Source organism: Mastigoproctus giganteus, chromosome 12 (assembly GCF_048544385.1).
Source record: "Mastigoproctus giganteus isolate SK-2022 chromosome 12, ASM4854438v1, whole genome shotgun sequence".
Lineage (NCBI taxonomy): Eukaryota > Metazoa > Arthropoda > Arachnida > Uropygi > Thelyphonidae > Mastigoproctus > Mastigoproctus giganteus.
The window spans coordinates 119,543,002-119,563,120 of record NC_143586.1 but is presented as its reverse complement, the minus strand read 5'-3'; the positions used below and the strand labels follow the sequence as shown (position 1 = coordinate 119,563,120).

Sequence of the window (20,119 nt, the reverse complement as noted above, 5' to 3'; positions counted from 1 at the left end):
CATGGAATATTGTTCCCACATCTCGGGCAGTGCTCCCCAAAGCATCTCTCAGGCTCCTAGATTCCATTCAGAAGATGGCAGTTAGGTTAATTAATGAGTCATCTCTAACAGAGTCTCCCAAATCTCTGTCTCATAGACGAACTGTTTCTGCTGCATGCCTGTTCTGTTGTTTTTTGTTTTTTTGGGTTTTTAGGAGCATTAGCAACTAAGGCCATATTGCTCCGGGATATGCGGTGGTCATTCCCTGACATTTCCGCATCCTCCGTATTTGGTGGAGACGGGCTCGAATCCCAGTCTAATCAAGAAGCGTATGCTACGCACTGCCGCTCCTTCCCACCTGGCTATGGAGGCGCCTCATGCCTGTTCTACAGATACTTCCGTGGGCACTGTTTTTCTGAATTGGCTTCTATAATTCCCGCTCACTCTTTCAAAACAGTCCGAACATGTGCCGCCACCATCCAACATCCATTTACTGTCCAACTTCAAACTCGTAGAACCAATTTTTCATCTTGATCATTTATTTATTTATTCCACTGCCATTTTCTGGAACTTCTTCCTTCACACATATTTCCTGAAAATTACAGTCTACAGAAGTTCAAGTCCAATGTCAACAAATATCTTCTTTCATCTTCCCCACCTCCAACCCAAGCACGGTACTAAGTACTATAGGTTCTAATACCTCAATTGTTTGGGGTTTTCATAAAAAAAATTACATATTAGTACACTGGACTCAAAATATTGGTAACTCTCAAGAAGGCTTCCGGATCAGCTAGCGTATAATCTTGCTGCCTCTACTCTGCTAGATAGTTTTGATTTGATTTTTAATGGCGCATTGGCAGCTAAGGCCATGATGCGCCAAGTCACTGCTAGATAGTGAATGGAGGGAGTCCTAGTAGTGTACATGTGGAGGCATTGTCGAGGCCACGTTATTTCAAGTATCTGGGTATATTTTTAACATGTTATATAATATCAGTGTAGTACACCATAGTTTACCCTTAAACTATGTATGTAGTTTAAAAGGCATCGTTTTAATTGTATATCATATTGTTACTGCCTTCACAATGACATACCAGGTATTGTACTTCTCTAGTAGAGAAGACTACTGGTATTTATTCTCAGTGGATACTACCACGCAAACAGCACTGTTTCAAAGCTGTTGGCCTATCATAAGTGGGTGGGCACCCCGGTAATGCAAATATGCCATCACAGTTGCGGAGTGATTCCACAATATGGAATCACTTCGCATCTACTGATAATAGGATAAGAGTTTTGAAACGGTGCCGTCTGGGTGTATCCACTAAGAATAAATAAGAGTAGTCTTCTTTACTAGAGAAGGGTTAATTAGTCAAAGTAGTGCAATACCTGGTACCTCATTGTGAAGGCAGCACAATATGAGATACAATTGAAACGATGCCTATTATACTACATACATAGTTTAAGTTTATGGGTAAACTATGGTGTATCTACACCGATATTATATAATTATATACTTAAAACCCATATGTATGTATAAAGTGCTTTAGCATCATAATACACAGCCATTTCTGAATAAACAAAAAATTTTTAAGGCGGCATCGTTTTAGGTTATATCTCATATTGTGAATACCTTCAAGAGTTGCCATGATATTGCACTACTTCGAATAAGTAACGCTTCACCTAAGGAGAAGACTATTGTTACTTATTCTCAGATAGGTACCACCACCCAGACAGCACCGTTTCAGGGCTATTTTGTATTTGTGTGGGATAATAACTCGACTATCCAGTTGTCCCTATTAGACTTAGAAAAGCAAAAAGGTAGAGGAAAAGTAATAGTAGGAGTGGAAGAGGAAAAGAAATGGTGTAGAAGAATGAAAGGGACAGTAACTGCTTCAACTCACACCACACAAAAACTCATAAACTCCTCGAATAGGCAACGCTTCCCCAGTGGAGAAGCTGTTGTTGCCTATTCTTGGAAACTCCGGACATCATCAGGCTCCCCCTGGTGCCGTTTCAGGGCTATTTGGCCCTTCTTCGGTGAGAGGGTAGGTACCCAAGTGATGCAATGATGGCAAAAACAGTTATGAAGTATAACTCCACAATATGAGAGATGCCTGATGGTGTATGATGTATTTTTTTTTTTTTTTTTTTTTTTTTATGAGAACCCCAAACACGAGAGGTATTATAACCTATAGTACATAGTACCGTGCTTGGGTTGGAGGTTGAGAAGACGAAAGAAGATATTTGTTGATATTGGACTTGAACTTCTGTAGATTGTAATTTTCAGGAAATACGTATGAAGGAAGGTTGTTCCAGAAAACGGCAGTTGAATGAATAAATGAGGAAGATGAAAAGTTGGTTCTGTGGGTTTGAAGTTGGACAGTAAATGGATGTTGGCTGGTGGCGGCACGTGTTCGGACTGTTTTGAAAGAGAGAGAGCGGGAATTATAGAAGCCAATTCAGAAGAACAGTGCCCATGGAAGTATCTGTAGAAGAGGCATACAGCAGAAACAGTGCGTCTATGAGAAAGCGAGTGGAGAGACTCTGTTAGAGATGAATGATTAATTAACATAACTGCCCTCTTCTGAATGGAATCAAGAAGCCTGAGAGAGGTTTTGGGGGCACCACCCCAGATGTGGGAACAATATTCCATGGCAGGGCGGATTTGCGATTTATACAGAGTGAGCAGCTGTTTGGGAGAAAAGTAACGCCGAGAGCGAAAGAGAAAACCAAGTTTTTTTAGATGCAGAGGAAGCAATATTTGTAATGTGCTTGTGCCAAGAGAGATTAGAAGTCAGGGTAATCCCCAAAAGAGATATATCATTTTGCCTAGAAATCGGAGTGTCACTAAAGATAAGCATAGGAGCAGAAGAATCCTTTTTGCGAGATATAAGACACGATTGAGTTTTAGAAGGGTTGAAATCAACTAAGTTGTCTTTGCCCCACTGGAGAATTACCTGAAGATCGGCATTTAAGGAATTGGCAGCAGATTTTCGAGAACTTGAAGCTGATTGAGCTGGACAAGGTTTCTCAAAATGGAAAGTTGAATGCAATGTGCTATCATCGGCAAAACTATGGATAGGATTTCCAGTCAATGGAAGACGGTCATTGATATACAAGAGGAAAAGAGTGGGGGAAAGAACTGAACCTTGGGGGACACCGGCATTAGTGGAGAAGTTAGAAGACAGAGAGCCATCTACCATCACCCTCAGTGAGCGATCAGAGAGAAAACTGGATAACCAATTACTAAAAACAGTTGGCAAACCATAAGATGGAAGCTTGTTTAGAAGACCTTTATGCCAAACACGATCAAAAGCCTTTGAGATGTGAAGAGCAACCACTTGTGTTTCACCGAACCTTTCCATTGAATTAGTCCATAAATGGGTAACATAAGCCAGACTAGACTAGGCGCATTTAGGGCTAGAGCCTCAAGCTGCAAACAAATTTGGACTATGTATGTATAAAGTGCTTTAGCATCATAATACACAGCCATTTCTAAATAAACAGAAAATTTTTAAGGCGGCATCGTTTTAGGTTATATCTCATATTGTGAATACCTTCACGAGTTGCCATGATATTGCACTACTTCGAATAAGTAACGCTTCACCTAAGGAGAAGACTATTGTTACTTATTCTCAGATAGGTACCACCACCCAGATGGCACCGTTTCAGGGCTATTTGGCTCTTCTTCGGTGAGTGGGTAGGTACCCAAGTGATGCAATGATGGCAAAAACAGTTATGACGTATTACTATTATGATGCTAAAGCACTTTATACATACATAGTCCAAATTTGTTCGCAGCTTGAGGCTCTAGCCCTAAATGCGCCTAGTCTAAATACATCATACACCATCAGGCATCTCTCATATTGTGGAGTTATACTTCATAACTGTTTTTGCCATCATTGCATCACTTGGGTACCTACCCACTCACCGAAGAAGGGCCATATAGCCCTGAAACGGTGCCGCCAGGGGAAGCCTGATGATGTCCGGAGTTTCCAAGAATAGGTAACAACAGCCTTCTCCACTGGGGAAGCGTTGCCTATTCGAGGAGTTTATGAGTTTTTGAGTGGTGTGAGTTGAAGGAGTTATTGTCCCTTTCATTCTTCTACACCGTTTCTTTTCCTGTTCCACTCCTACTATAACTTTCCCTCTACTTTTTGCTTTTCTAAGTCTAATAGGGACAAGTGGATATTCGAGTAGATATTCACATAAATACATTAATAGCCCTGAAACGGTACCTTTTGGGTGGTGGTACCTATCTGAGAATAAGTAACAATAGTCTTCTCCTTAGGTGAAGCGTTACTTATTCGAAGTAGTACGATATCATGGCAACTCGTTGTGAAGGTATTCATAATATGAGATATAACCTAAAACGATGCCGCCTTAAAAATTTTCTGTTTATTCAGAAATGGCTGTGTATTATGATGCTAAAACACTTCATACATACATAGTCCAAATTTGTTCGCAGCTTGAGGCTCTAGCCCTAAATGCGCGCCTAGTTTAAAACCCATATATAATTATTCCTTGTGCATTTCATTTTTAAATTCTTACCATGTGTACGGCAAATCCAAAAATTTCATCCTTCATACAGCATTTCTCCCGCACTTTTTCTTACTATCGAATACACCATAAATTGCCAAACTAAATTCTTTTGTGATGCAGTCACAAAAGAACTGGATGCAGGGAATAACTTTGATATTATATACTTCGATCTTAGAAAGGCTTTTGATGCTGTTGCACATGGAAGACTGCAGCACAAATTGGAGCAGTGTGGCATTGGAGGCAAATTGCTGCTATGGATAAAGGGGTGGTGAGCATTAGTAGAGGCATATGATGCAAGAAAGCAAGCTTATGCAGCATCAGCCAAAAAACAAAGTGTGGTAATCAATGGACACTGCTCATCGTGGACTAATTTTATTAGTGGAGTCCCTCAGGGTTCAGTATTGGGTCCATTACTGTTTTCTGTATTTATAAATGATACTGATGAGGGTATATCAAGCTTAATGTCCAAGTTTGCAGATGATACAAAGGTTGGCAGGGTTGTCAAGGACACTACTGACACTATGCTGCTGCAACAGGATCTGGAAAGGTTGAGCAGATGGGCTGAGAGGTGGCAAATGAAGTTTAACATTGACAAATGTAAAGTACTACATATGGGAAACAGCAACCCCAGAGCAACGTATGAACTCTGTGGTACTACACTGACAGTGGTAGAGAATGAAAAGGACTTGGGGGTAATTGTGCAGGCAGATATGAAGTTCTCTGAGCAGTGCAGACGGGCTGCAAGAGTAGCTCATGGAGTATTGTCAATGATATGCAGGAATTTTTCTAGCAGGGATAAGGAGGTGATTATTCCCTTGTATAAGGCAATGGTGAGGCCACACCTAGAGAACTGTATACAGGTCTGAGGCCTCATTTCAAGAAGGATGTAGAGCTGCTGGAACGAGTACAGAGAAGGGCAACAAGATTAGTGAATGGAACAAAGGGGTGCTCTTACGAAGTAAGGCTTAAGTTTTGCAAATTACAGTGTCTGGAGACTAGGCACCATCGAGGTGATCTGATAGAGGTGTATAAAGCCTTGAATGGTTTAAGCATGCTCAATGGCTATGGGATTCTTCCTCTTGCTCAGAATAATCACCTGAGAGGGCATAAATTCAAATTGAGAAAAGACAGATGTAGGATAGACGTGCAGAAATTTGCCTTTAGCCAGCAGATGGTTGGTTGGTGGAACAAACTTCCATCCCTTGTCATGGAAGTTGATAGCCTAAATAAATTTAAGGCTCAGCTCGACAGGTATTTAGAACGAACAGAGGGGTGAAGTGTAAGTGGTTTTTTTTTTTTTTTTTTTTGGCTGATGCTGCATAAGCTTGCTTTCTTGCATCAAATGCCTCTGCTAATGCTAATAATAACACTTCCTAGTTGATTTCATAAATATACGTGATCTCGGTTTTAATCTCAATGATGTCCATTTCCACTTACAGTCTGCCAAACTCCATGTAATTTTTCTGACAGAATCGCGGTTATCGGTTGATTCAACCACTGCTCACCTCATTTGCCCAAATTATTTGCTGTATGATTCCTTTCGCCTCAAAGGTGATAACTGATCATTTGGAATCTCCTCTTTTCAATCATCTCTGGCTTAAAACCTCATTCTGCTTCTACCATTCTACCAACTCCACTAATCACATTGAACTTTGACTTCCTCTCATTGTAACCTGACTTTCTCCAATCAACTTTCCTAACAGTGAGGTAATTTTACTTGGTGATTTTAACATTCACAACTCCAGCTGGCTTTCGTTCTCTAGTCACACAGATTCAGCTGGTCGAGATGATGAGGCTTTTCCAATTCCTAATGATCTTGCACAGATTTTTTCATTTAACTACCAGAATACCGGACAATCCTAACCATACAGCCAACACACTTGATCTTTTTCTCACAAACAACACTTCTAAGTACACAGTTGACAGGTCCTTTAGGCACCTCAGATCGCAATTTGGTTTTTTTTTTTTTTTTTTTTTGATTTTGTAGTTGTTGGCGCATCGGCTTCTGTGGCCATATTGTACCTCCCAAGGTTTTTGCAGTACTTTGATCCAAGCCCGAGGCGGGAATCGAACCCGCGACCTTTGGGTTACCGGGTAGGTACTTTACCCACTCGGCTAGCCCGGTCGGCTCGCAATTTGGTGATTGTTTCTTCTCCAATGGAACCTTTATCTCATGGCTATTCCCAAACTAGCGTTGTTTGGCATTAAAAGAATGCAAAACAGGATGACTTGCGAGATTTTTCTTCTTTTCCTCGGTCAGATTACTGTTTCAAAACTTCTAATATCAACGTTTGCTCAGTTCGTGTCAGTGAAATTATTCTTGAAGGAATGAATCCTTTATTTCACATTCCACCTTAAAATCTCGTCCCTTATCTAAACTGATTTTCCAATAAATGTGCTAAGGCTAGTGAAGAGAAAAACATTGAATATCTTAATTGGTTTGTTTCCAATTCTTCAGTTTCATTTTCTACCAACAACAGAGCTCGTAACAATTCTAAAGCAGTTATTAATCAGTCCAAACTAGATTTTGAACAGGCTAAGAGTAGAAAATTTGTTTCTTGCTCTAGTGGTAGCCATGCATACAGGTGGTAGCCACCAGCCAACCTCCATTTACTGTCCATCTTTTCCCATTTCTGCTCCCACCTTTATCCAAACCAAATGGTTCTGTTGTCACTTCAGCCAAGGATAAGCTGACCTGCTAGCATCCCATTTTTCTACCAACTCTTCTATTAATGATCATGTTAAAACACCTCCCACCATTCCCAACATGCTCCATTCAATGCCTCCTGTGGTCTTCCATAAAAAGAATGTCAGAAGGATTTTTATGAATCTTGATGCTAAGAAAGCTCCAGGTCCTTATGGTATTTCTCAACTTGTTCTCAAAACCTGCACTCCTAAACTTTCTCCTGTTCTTTGCCACTTTTTTTTCACTTTCTTATTCCAAAGGTGTTTTTCCTTCTGCTTCAAAATTTGCTCATATCCAACCAGTTTCTAAAAAAGGGCGACAAATCCCTCCTATACAATTATCGTTACATTGCAATTACTTCTACTCTTTCTAAAGTAGTGGAGAAATCAATTAGTCACCAAATCTTAAACTATCTAGAATCCTTCTGTCTGATCAATGATCGCCAGTATGGATTCTGTTGGTGTTGATCCACTGGTGATATTCTGGTTTATGTGACCCATGTACAAATTCAATGGAAAAGTTCTGTGAAACACAAGCAGTTGCTCTTAGCATCTCCAAGGCTTCCGATCATGTTTGTCATAAAGGTCTTCTAAACGAGCTTCCATCTTATAGTTTCCCAAATGTTTTTTGTAATTGTTTATGCAGTTTTCTCTCTGACCGCCCACCGCTCACTCTTTTCCTCTTGTATATTAATGACCTTCTTCCATTGACCGGAAATTCTGTCCATGGTTTTGCTGATGATAGCATATTTTGAGAAACCTTGCTCTCCTCAATCAGCTCGAATTTGTCGAATATCCGCTACCAATTCCTTAAATGCAAATTTCCAGTGGGACAAAGACAGTGATTTCAGTCCCATCTTATATCTCACAAAAAGGATTTTTCTGCTCCTATCTTTGGTGACACTGCAATTTATGGGCAAGATGATGCATCTCTTTTGGGGATTTCCCTGACTTCTAATCTCTCTTGGCATAAGCACATTACAAATATTGCTTCCTCTGCATCTAAAAAACTTGCTTTTCTCTTTCTCTCTCGGCGTTACTTTTCTTCCAAACAGCTGTTCACTCTGTACAAATCAGAAATCCGCCTTACCATGGAATATTGTTCCCACATCTGGGACAGTTCTCCCAAAACCTCTATCAAGGCTTCTAGATTCCATTCAGAAGAGAACAGGTGTCTCTAACAGAGTCTCTCCACTGTCTGTCTCATAGATGCACTGTTTCTGCTGCATGCCTTTTCTACATCTACTTCCATGGGCACTATTCTTTGGAATTGGCTTCTATAATTCCCACTCTCTCTTTCAAAACAGTCCGAACACATGCCGCCACCAGCCAACCTCCATTTACTGTCCATCTTCAAACACACAGAACCAACTTTTAATCTTCCTCGTTCATTCATTCAACTACCATTTTCTGAAATAACCTTCCTTCATACATATTTCCTGAAAATTACAGTTTACAAAAATTCAAGTCTACTTTCAAGAAATATCTTCTTTTATCTTCTCAACCTCCAACTCCTGCAAGGTACTAAGTACTATAGGTTCTAATACCTCTCGTGTTTGGGCTTTTCTTAAAAAAAAATGAATAAATAAAATAATTTAACAAACACTTTGATTTTAAAAAAAAAAATAGTAGTTGCACAAACCTGCAAACTAGCCATAAGCTTCCATTCATTTCTGCAAGAAAGAATAGTGGGGAATAGAATAATTAAATTAGAATTTATTCCCAAAATCATCATTTGGTGTTGGTATGACTTTTCTTTATCAACATCTTAAACTTACTTCCGTATGGCGCTTCCATAGCCAGGTGGGCAGGAGCAGCACTGCGTAGCACACACTTCTTGATTAGATCGGGGTTCGAGGCCGTGAGCCACCAAATACGGAGAATGCTGAAAGGTCAGGGAATGACCAACACATATCCCCGGAGCAATATGGCCTTTAGCATTAGCATTAGTAGAGGCATTTGATGCAAGAAAGCAAGCTTATGCAGCATCAGCCAAAAAAAAAAAAAAAAACCCACTTCCACTTCACCCCTCTGTTCGTTCAAAATACCTGTCCAGCTGAGCCTTAAACTTATTTAGGCTATCAACCTCCACCACAAGGGATGGCAGTCTGTTCCACCAACCAACCACCCGCTGGCTAAAGGCAAATTTCCGCACGTCTATCGTACATCTGTCTTTCCTCAATTTGAATTTATGCCCTCTCAGGTGATTATTCTGAGCTAGAGGAAGAATCCCATCAGCATTGAGCATGCTCAAACCATTCAAGGCTTTATACACCTCTATCAGATCACCTCGCTGGTGCCTAGTCTCCAGACACTGTAATTTGCAAAACTTAAGCCTTTCTTCGTAAGAGCACCCCTTTGTTCCATTCACTAATCTTGTTGCCCTTCTCTGTACTCGTTCCAGCAGTTCTACATCCTTCTTGAAATGAGGCCTCCAGACCTGTATACAGCACTCTAGGTGTGGCCTGACCATTGCCTTATACAATGGAATAATCACCTCCTTATCCCTGCTAGAAAAATTCCTGTATATCATTGACAATACTCCATGAGCTACTCTTGCAGCCCGTCTGCACTGCTCAGAGAACTTCATATCTGCCTGCACAATCACCCCCAAGTCCCTTTCATTCTCTACCACTGTCAGTGTAGTACCACAGAGTTGATACGTTGCTCTGGGGTTGCTGTTTCCCATGTGTAGTACTTTACATTTGTCAAGGTTAAACTTCATTTGCCACCTCTCAGCCCATCTGCTCAACCTTTCCAGATCCTGTTGCAGCAGTGTAGTGTCAGTAGTGTCCTTGACAACCCTGCCAACCTTTGTATCATCTGCAAACTTGGACATTACGCTTGATATACCATCATCAATATCATTTATAAATACAGAAAACAACAATGGACCCAACACTGAGCCCTGAGGGACTCCACTAATAACATTAGTCCACGATGAGCAGTGTCCATTGATTACCACTCTCTGTCTTCTCCCCCTCAACCACCCCTTTATCCATAGCAGCAATTTGCCTCCAATGTCACACTGCTCCAATTTGTGTAGCAGTCTTCCATGTGCAACAGTATCAAAAGCCTTTCTAAGATCCAAGTATATAATATCAAAGTTATTCCCTGCATCCAGTTCTTTTGTGACTGCATCATAGTATCCAATCAAGTTGGTCAGGCAAGACTTCCCCTTAACAAAACCATGCTGTGTCTGAGCTATAACTGAAGTCTTTCTAAATGATCCTGCAGTGCTTCTTTAACCAGTGCCTCCATTAATTTTCCTGGAATAGAAGTTAAGCTCACAGGTCTATAATTACTTGTGTCAGCCTTTGATCCTCCTTTGTGAATTGGGGTCACATTTGCACATTTCCAGTCTATGGGTACTTCCCCTGAGTCCAAGGAAGCTCTCATAATTATGGCTAAGGGTTTGCTTACTTCCTTTGCTGCCTCCTTTAATATAACTGGATAGATCCCATCCACCCCGGGTGCCTTTCTTGTGTTTATCTTCAACAGTTTCTCCTCCACTTTACTCCCAGTTATTTCAAGATTCTGTAGCTTACTGCTAGAGTTGAATACACCTCTGGCATTCCCTTTGCTGAATAACTCCTCATGTGTGAATGTCGATGCAAAATATTCATTTAGTTTGTTAGCTACCTGAGCAGGATCATCAACAGTTGACCCATCAATATCAAGTGGACCAATCTGATTCATCCCCTTCCTTCTAGAGTTTACATAAGTAAAGAACTCTTTGCTGTTTTTCTTTGCATCCCTTGCCAAGGATTTCTCGTAATCTGCCTTCGCCTGCCTAACCTCCTTTGTAACTTGGTTGCATATCAACTTGTATCTATCATAGGCTTCTGTGTCATGTGTTAATTTGTAAGTATCCCATGCATTTTTCTTCTCTGCCATATGCCTCATTAGTTCATCTGACATCCATTTTGGCCTAAACCTTGAACAATATTTCTTAGTTGGTATGTAAAGCCTAGTAGCTTCCAAGATAAGTTCTTTGAATGCTTCCCATTTTGAATTTGCTGTTGGTAACATCATCAGTTGGTCCCACTGTATAGAATTTAAATACTGTCTCAGTCCATCGTAGTCGCCTTTACGGAAGCAATAACCCTTCCCTTTACCCCTAATGGTAGTTACCTCTTTGAGTAAATCCCACTTCAGCACACTGTGATCACTGCCACCTAGTGGTTCATTTATCTGCAGATTCTTAATGCATGAAGAATCACTGTTGATAATCAAATCAAGAGTATTACTCCCTCTAGTTGCCTCCCGAACATGCTGATGTAGAAAACAATCATCCAATAAATCCACAAAAGCTCTGCTAGTGCGTGAGTAACCAGCCCCCAAATTCCAGTCAATATCTGGGAAATTAAAATCTCCCATTATAAGACTCTCTGATTTACTGGCCCATTCTATTTCCCTGTACAGTTCCCTATTATACTCATCAGACTCATTAGGCCTATAGCACACTCCTACTCTCAATTTTGATCTCCCAATGCTTATGTCACACCAAACTGACTCAACACTGCACTGTCCAGCGATGTCGACTGGCTTCACTTCCTTGGTTTTTATGTGTTTCTTAACTAATAGCATAACCCCTCCCCCCCCCCCTTCCTATCCTGTCTATCCTTTCTGTAGACGTTGTACTCCCCAAATTGCAGTTCTGCATCCCTTATATCTGTGTGACACCACGTCTCTGATATCCCAACAATATCTGCCTTTGATGTTTTGAGCAATACCTCAAATTCATCAAATTTATTTACTAAACTCCTAGCATTGGTGTACACGCAAGTATACCTGCACCTGTTTCTATTCTTAGCTACCCTAACACAACCCATGTGTTTACTTGTACCGCAATGGCTCCCAGCAGTCTCTGAAATACCATGCATCTTGTTTTTCAGGCTTCTGCTCATTCTAATAGAAGCAGTGCAAGAATCTCTTTCACCTCTGCCAGTGGCTACTGTCAATCTATTGGTCTTTGTCTCCCCCCAAGCTAGCAGTTTTCCGACCCACCTAACACTGCCTCGACAGCATCAGCAAATATTCTTGCACCCTTTCTATTTAAGTGTATCCCATCCCTGTAGAAGCAATCTCTCCTGTTAACAAGTACAGTCCAGGCTGAAAAAAATTCTACCCCTTGAGCCTTGCACAATCTTTCCAGGGCCGAATTGATCGACAAGGCTCTCATCATATACTCCCTCCTATCGTGTCTGGGCAGAATTGCAGACACTTTCAAATTCAACCCTAATTCTCGGCTTTTGTTCAACAGTGACCTGTACTTGTTAAGTAATTCTGCCGGTCTCCTACTCTTAATATTATTAGTGCCAACGTGTACAACTATATCACCTTTTGTGCCCTTAAAAGATGATATTCGCTCTACAACGTCATCAACCTTTGCCCCTGGCAGACATACCCTGGTCCTGTTCCACCTATCTTTTTTACAAAGCATGTTCCCCGTTTCCCTGACAATAGAGTCACCAACAACTACTAGTTCATTCGGGACCTGCGCATTCTGCCTTGGGGGTTGTCTCTGTGTCACGCGATGCCCAAGTGCAAGCTCTGGCGTTGATGTGGGCAGCTGAGAGCTTGATGGGCCCCTCAATTTAGTTTCTTCGAGGGCATCCACCCTGTCCTTCAAGCTCTCATATAGGCCCACAAGAACGCCGAGTTGTTGCCTGATATCGATACACTCCTTGCATCGCGCACACACAAAGACATCCCCCTTGGCAGTATCATGTCCCGTACCCGATTGCTCTGCAAACATCAAGCAAACAGTGCATTTTATAAGGCTGTGAGTCAGAGGACAACTGCCCCCCTCAGTTCTACTCTGAGCCACAGCGCTTCCATTAGCTTGAGCCTTTTGCTTTGCTGCTCTGGTTTGAGTCATGATTCTATTAATTTATTAATTAATTATAATTAATTATGTTATGTTATTAATTATGTTAAATATAATTAATTATATTACGTTTGTAATCTAAGTCGTTATATGTATTTATTTAAACGTACAATTTAACTGCTAACGAAGTTCAACTAACGTTATCTAGTACGGCATACAACTATCGTATCACAATGGCGGGAAAATTATGAACGGTAACGGACTCGAAACACGTGGAAACCTTTACCGATATTTTTATGCAATTACAAGGCCGAGTAAAGAATAAATACACCAAGTTAATCAGAAAATCACAAAATAATGTTATACTACTAAATTTAAATCAAAAGTTTTAGAAAAACAATAATTTCAAATCAATAAATAAGAAAAACAATAATTTCAAATCAATAAATAAGAAAAATCCACTTAGCGGCTTGGAACACGAACGTCTAGTTGCTAATGCTCCTGAAAACCAAATAACAACAACAACTTACTTCCGTTTGTATATAAAATTAAAATTTCATGTTATGAAAAAACTACAGTGGTCTGAGACAGTATTTAAATTCTATACAGTGGGAACTGATGATGTTACCAACAGCAAATTCAAAATGGGAAGCATTCAAAGAATTAATCTTGGAAGCTATTAATCTTGGCTTTTCATACCAACTAAGAAATATTGTTCAAGGTTTAGGCCTAAATGGATGTCATATAAATGGGATACATATAAATTAACAGGTGACACAGAAGCCTATGATAGATATACAGGGCCCAGTCACATTATTATGACCACCTACCTAATATCCAGAATATACACCTTTCGCAGCATGCACTGTAGACAGCCGCCGTGGGAGGGATTCGATAAGTCCTTGGAAGGTTGCTATGGGTATCTATGACCATGCAGACTGCAGTAGTGCACCCCACAGTTCCTTTACATTCCTTGGTGGAGGATCCACCTGTCTGACGTGTGGATCGAGGTGGTCCCATAGATTTTCAATTGGGTTAAGGTCCGGTGAATTCGGTGGCCAAGGGAGTAGCTTGAAGTCTTCGTTGTGCTCCTCAAACCACTCATGAATAATTCTGGTGACATGGCATGGTGCAGTGTGTTGCTGATAGATACTATTGCCCCCAGGGAACATGGTCAACATGTACAGGTGTACCTGATCGGCAACAATCGATAGGTTACCATTTGCATTCAGGGTGCCCTCCAGAGTTATCAGTGGACCCAAGCCATGCCATGAAAACATTCTCCAGACCACAACAACACCCCTATCAGCCGGCCTTCTGCCAACAATCGTGTCCGAGTGTCTGTTCTTGGAGGTTTCACACCTAATATGCCACCATCCATCCACTCGGTGCAGCAGAAACCGTGACTCATCGGAGAAGGCCACCCATTGCCACTCGGCTGGGGTCCAGTGTCGTTAAGACTGTAGAAACTGACACTGTTGTTTGCAATGAACAGCCATCAGCATGGGTGCAGTCACCAAGCATCTGCTCCAGAGCCCAATGCGCAACAGAGTTCACTACACTGTTGCATTGGAGACCTTTCTGGTGGCCCCACGGTTCATTTGGATGGCCAGTTGAGCAACAGTAGCGTGCTGATCGGTCCTGACCAACTGTTTCGGCCTATGTTCATCTCAGGGCTCAATGGCACATGGGGCTCCACAACTGGCACGTCAGATGGTCAAAACTGTCCCATTCATCCAGGCTTGATACACTTTCACCACTGCAGCATGTGAGCATTTCACAAAGTCTGCTGTTTCGGAAATACTGGCATCACTGACCCGATAGCAAACAATCATTACTTTTTACAGGTCTGATAGGTTGCGAGCTTTGCCCAGGAAAGAGACTGTTACTGTGTTCACGGATGGCAAACATCAAGCTTTATATGACTGCGGTGTGGGAACTAGACATGTAGGCTGTATGATTCACTAGGCATGTGTGATGTCTGCATTGGGGGGGTGATCGTAATATTGTGACTGGACTCTGTAAGCTGTAACAAAATAAAAATTGGTCCACTTGATATCGATGGTTCAACTGTTGATGACTATGCTCAGGCACTGGTTAAAGAAACACTGCAGAATCATCTAAACAGGACTTCAGTTATAGCTTGGACACACCATGGCTTTGTTAAGGGGAAGACTTCTCTGATCAATTTGATTGGATACCATGATGTGGTTGCAAAGGAACTGAATGCAAAGAATAATTTGGATATCATATATTTGGATCTTAGAAAGGCTTTTGATACTGTTGCACATGGAAGACTGCTGCACAAATTGGAGGAGTGTGGCATTTGGAAGCAAACTGCTGCTATGGATAAAGGAAAGGTTGAGTGGGAGAAGACAGAGTGTCAATCAACCAATCAGGCTTAATGTACAAATTTGCAAACGATACAAAGGTCGTCAAGTTTATTAATGACAGTACGCTGTTGCAACAGGATCTAGAAAAGTTGAGCAGATGGGCTGAGAGGTGGAAACTGAAGTTTAACATTGACAAATGTAAAGTGCTGCATATGGGAAGCAGTAACCCCAGAGTAACTTATCAACTGTGTGGGACTACACTGACAGTGGTAGAAAATGAAAAGGTACTGGGGGTAATTGTGCAGGCAGATATGAAGTTTTCTGAGCAGTGCAGACGGTCTGCAAGAGTAGCTTATGGTGTCTTGTCAGTGATACCATGAGCTACTCATGGTGTCTTGTCAACAATATGCAGGAATTTTTCTAGGACGGATAAGGAGGTGATTATTTCCTTGTATAAGGCAATGGTCAGGTCACTTCTGGGCAAGAGGAAGAATCCCATCAGCATTGAGCATGCTCAAACCATTCAAGGTTTTATACACCTCAATCAGATCACTTCACAGGTGCCTAGTCTCCAGACACTGTAATTTGCAAAACTTAAGCCTTTCTTCGTAAGAGCAACCCTTGTTCCATTCACTAATCTTGCCATTCTCTGTGCTTATTCCAGCCTCACTACATCCTTCATAAAATGACGTCTCCAGATCTGTATACAGTACTGAAGGTGTGACCTGACCATTGCCTTATACAAGGAAATAATCACCTCCTTATCCCTCCTAGAAAAATTCCTGCATATCGTTGACAAGACACCATGAGTAGCTCATGGTATCACTGACAAGACACCATAAGCTACTCTTGCAGACCGTCTGCACTGCTCAGAAAACTTCATATCTGCCTGCACAATTACCCCCAGTACCTTTTCATTTTCTACCACTGTCAGTGTAGTCCCACACAGTTGATAAGTTACTCTGGGGTTACTGCTTCCCATATGCAGCACTTTACATTTGTCAATGTTAAACTTCAGTTTCCACCTCTCAGCCCATCTGCTCAACTTTTCTAGATCCTGTTGCAACAGCGTACTGTCATTAATAAACTTGCCGACCTTTGTATCGTTTGCAAATTTGTACATTAAGCCTGATTGGTTGATTGACACTCTGTCTTCTCCCACTCAACCTTTCCTTTATCCATAGCAGCAGTTTGCTTCCAAATGCCACACTCCTCCAATTTGTGCAGCAGTCTTCCATGTGCAACAGTATCAAAAGCCTTTCTAAGATCCAAATCAGTACTGTATATTCAGTACTGTATACAGATCTGGAGACGTCATTTTATGAAGGATGTAGTGAGGCTGGAATAAGCACAGAGAATGGCAAGATTAGTGAATGGAACAAGGGTTGCTCTTACGAAGAAAGGCTTAAGTTTTGCAAATTACAGTGTCTGGAGACTAGGCACCTGTGAAGTGATCTTATTGAGGTGTATAAAACCTTGAATGGTTTGAGCATGCTCAATGCTGATGGGATTCTTCCTCTTGCCCAGAATAATCGCCTGAGGGAGCATAAATTCAAATTGAGGAAAGACAGTTGTTGGATATGTGTGCGGAAGCTTCCTGGAACAAACTTCCATCTGTTGTTGTAGAAGTTTATAGCTTAAATAGATTCAAGCCAGAACTAGACAAACATCTACAGCAAGTGGATAGGTGAAATGAGAAGATTTTTTTTGCTGATGCTGTATAAGCTTGCTTTCTTGCATCATGTGTCTTTACTAATGCTAATGCTAAAAAACACAGCTGAATTGGAGTTATAAATAAATAAATTTTCTGTTTATACTCCAGGATGACCAAATGATCAGAGGAGTTCGCAAGATAGACAGAATACAAGAAACAGCACCGTATTCAGTAGTCACGGGCTTGAACCCCGGTCACCCAAGGCACGTGTACTTATGTACCCGCGCGCCTGACCACTAGGCCACGGTTACTCACATCCACAATGCACTGTGGATGTGTGTGCGTTCTCAATGCTCCTACACGTTTTTCTGTTTCCAAGGACAGTTGAAAACAACTGGACTAGTCAGATGCCATTCCCCTTTAATTGGTAAGGAAATATCCAGAAGTTGCATATCTTATGGTTACGTGTAATGGTGTCCATTTTAGTTTTATTTTGAAAAGTGTGGATACAATCAGCTGTAAAACAGAAACTGCCCCCCCCTTGTTTTTTTAATGTTTTGTGCAAAAGAACAAAAGCCACAATGAAATCATTATTAGAACTAGTTAAATTAACACATGATAATTTAGCTAGTTCTAATAATCCTTGCTTTCAGTATTAAAAGATCATATCTACCTCCAATTCATATAGCAATCTGTAAATAATTCATAGATCTCAGTAAGAATTAAATAACTATCAAAATTTAATAAAAATTAAATCAGCAAACAATCAATGCATATATTAATTATGCATATATGAATGCATATATTAATATATAAATTTCACAAATTACTAATCCAGAAATTTCTACAACATCAAAACAAAAATATATGCAATAATTCTTTCTTCCTAATTCAACTTACAAAGTTGTTATAAACTGTGTAAAACGGTTAGAAGTTTATAGCATTTATATCATTATGAAATTATAGCATTTAGATCACTTTTTATTTATAAAGTGATAAATATAATGTAAACTGCTGTGCATTACTTAATAAAAGGTTCCATTTATATAAAAAAATCATTTTCTCAAGTTTCAGTTATAAACAACTGCCGGCTGTGTGAACTCGTGTTAGTAGACGACTATTAGCGAAGTCGCATTTTTTTTTTTTTTTTTTCTTTTAAAATCTTAACCGAGTATTACGACCAAACTTTTTTTTTTAAATGGACAATATTTGACCAATTGATAAATCGTTGACATGCCAATGTAAAACAGCTGATTTCTTCTATTAAATTATCAAAAAAAAAAAACATACACATTTATAATTAAAAGGAAACTGCCCAGTTATATACAATTTTTTTTTTTTTTTTTCTAGTGTGCATCATTTTTTCGATCATTTTCTAGTTCGTATCAATGTTACTATAAATTTCTGAAATAAACTAAAACTGTACATAAATCTTTACCATTTCAAATACTTGGGTGGGCGCCTGCATTTAAAATGATCAAACTTTTGTTTAATGGACAATATCTAACCAATTGGTAAATTGTTGACATGATGATTTCCCCTATAAAACAGCTGATTTCTTGTATTCAATTATCAAAAACAAAACATCCAAATTTATAATTAAAGGGAAATTGCCCAGTTATATATTTTTTTTTCTAATGTGCATCAATTTTTTTTTCGATCATTTTCGCATCAATGTTGCAATAAATTTCTGAAATAAACTAAGAAATAAATTAAAACTGTATATAAAGCTTTACCATTTCAAACACTTCGGTCGGCGCCTGCTGAACCGTATGTTTGGATGGCAACTGCAGCGCCTCTGTGTTTTTAAAAATTTATACAATTGAAAATAATAAGTGATAATAGGTGATATAGATAAGTAATACAAAAAAATACGACATAGTATACAGTTTTCCAATTTAAGATTCCAGGATATGGGGTTTTTTCTTTACTCGTCAAAAGTGTTGACAAATGGCATACAACTGATATCAACCTAAAGGCAAACATGATAAAACTATCTGTTCTTGCTCGAACACAATTTGAATGTAATATCGTATCAAATTTGTACTTTGTCTTACTGAGAGCGATAGATAGTAACAACAACAACAAAAAAAAAAAAAAACTTTTATGAAGATAAATAAACTAAAGCTAGCTAGAGATAATTGGATTATAATATGTTCTTACATGTTTTCTTTAGAACTCATTTATTCACAGCTTAGGAAATAATATGAATACTTGAAACTATGCACTGAGTCAAGAAAAATACTGTATTTAAATTATCCGGCGCAAACAGGAAAGACATGCCTCTTACGAAATCGCGTTAAAAAAAACTTTCGCGAAGCTGACTCGAAGATATTTAATCCGTTAGTTTTAGTAGACCGTTGAAACCACCAGAGCCGGATACGGGTCAATCAGAACCCTTCCCCGAGTCGCCATTCTTTAAGGGACCCCAAATTTTACAAATAATGAAAAAATGACGTTGCCCAGTGGTCAGGAGCGAGAGTGCAGAGCATGCGTTCCTTGAGTGGACCGGAGTTCAAACCGGTGACTACTAAATACGATAAATATTTCTATTTGTCCTTGAGGTTGTCACAGACATTCTCTCAGATAGGCCAGACAAGCTGTACTTGCTACCTGGAAGTCTAAAACGCTGATGGAACCGATATTCGGGTGACACTCCAGTCAAGTGGACCCAATTTCGGCGAAGTCCGGACGGTCTGTGACAGCCAAATCCTCTGCTTTCACCTTCACGATGGTGGGACTGTTAGTAGTAGTAGTAGTAGTGGCATGTGATGCAAGAAAGCAAGTGTATGAGCTTATGCAGCATCAGCCAAAAAAAAAAAAAAAAATCACACCATTCCCTCCAAATGCCTGTCCAGTTCCCCCTTAAATTTATTCAACCTATCAACTTCCACAACGACAGATGGAAGTTTGTTCCAGCAATTAACCACCCGCTGGCTAAAGGCAAATTTACGCACATCTATTCTACATCTGTTTTTTCTTAATTTGAATTTATGCCCCCTTAGGTTCGTAATCTGAACAAGTGGAAGGATCCCATCAGAATTCAGCGTGCTCAACCCATTCAAGGCCTTATATACCTCAACCAGATCACCGCGC

The 20,119-nt window shown here is 40.1% G+C and overlaps 1 protein-coding gene across 5 annotated transcripts in view; it reads right to left on the bottom strand.

Moving 5' to 3' along the window:
- LOC150077364 (UDP-N-acetylglucosamine transporter-like) overlaps positions 1-18,793 on the bottom strand; it is a 392,219-nt gene extending 373,426 nt beyond the window's left edge. For 4 of the 5 annotated variants that reach the window (XM_090386783.1, XM_090386784.1, XM_090386781.1 and 1 more), the window contains exon 1: positions 18,760-18,793. The gene's annotated coding sequence lies outside the window, so the exon portion shown is untranslated. Of the gene's footprint in view, positions 1-8,981; positions 9,066-18,759 lie in introns of those variants that run through there. The other variant, XM_090386782.1, reaches the window with a different exon arrangement.
- Positions 18,794-20,119: the final 1,326 nt, after the last annotated feature.